The sequence below is a fragment of the Nematolebias whitei genome, chromosome 12 (genome assembly GCF_014905685.2).
Source record: "Nematolebias whitei isolate Nwh7 chromosome 12, NemWhi1, whole genome shotgun sequence".
NCBI classification, from domain to species: Eukaryota; Metazoa; Chordata; class Actinopteri; order Cyprinodontiformes; family Rivulidae; genus Nematolebias; species Nematolebias whitei.
The window spans coordinates 47,643,105-47,643,347 of record NC_056509.1 but is presented as its reverse complement, the minus strand read 5'-3'; positions in this window follow the sequence as shown (position 1 = coordinate 47,643,347).

The following is a 243-nucleotide window of genomic DNA, read 5'->3' as shown; positions in this document are numbered from 1 at the left end:
ATTTTATTAATCTAGTTTGATCATTTTATTAATCTAGTTTGATCTTTGTGTTAATCCAGTTTGATGTTTTTATTAATAGTTTGATCTTTTTATTAATCTAGTTTGATAATTTTATTAATCTAGTTTGATCTTTTTATTAATCTAGTTTGATCATTTTATTAATCTAGTTTGATCATTTTATTAATCTAGTTTGATCATTTTATTAATCTAGTTTGATCTTTTTATTAATCTAGTTTGATCATT